Raw genomic sequence first — 262 nt, 5'->3', positions numbered from 1 at the left:
AGCCCTACAAGGGTCTGGGACCCAAGGGGGCTGCATGGGGTTGATGCCACATAGATCAAGGGAGAAGTGAAGGCCCAAATAAAAAGCCCTACCACCATCTGTCACATAGGCTGTTGTGTGGGGCTAAAGATGAGTGGAGTGCAGGAAACGCTAAGACCCAGGAAAAGAAAGAGCCCTGCCAGGGTCTGGAAGCCAGGCAGCTCTCTGGGGCTAAAGCTGAAGAGAGGAGAGAGAGACAGAGGCAGGGGCCGGGGGCCAGGAC

General features: G+C 56.9%; 1 protein-coding gene across 1 annotated transcript in view; it reads right to left on the bottom strand.

Moving 5' to 3' along the window:
• DNAH6 (dynein axonemal heavy chain 6) overlaps positions 1 to 262 on the bottom strand; it is a 282,667-nt gene that overhangs the window by 216,690 nt on the left and 65,715 nt on the right. The window lies entirely within an intron of this gene.

Source organism: Alligator sinensis, unplaced genomic scaffold (assembly GCF_000455745.1).
Source record: "Alligator sinensis unplaced genomic scaffold, ASM45574v1 scaffold607_1, whole genome shotgun sequence".
Classification (NCBI taxonomy): Eukaryota; Metazoa; Chordata; order Crocodylia; family Alligatoridae; genus Alligator; species Alligator sinensis.
Note: the sequence above shows the minus strand (reverse complement) of the source record. Positions and strands in the feature narration are given on the sequence as shown.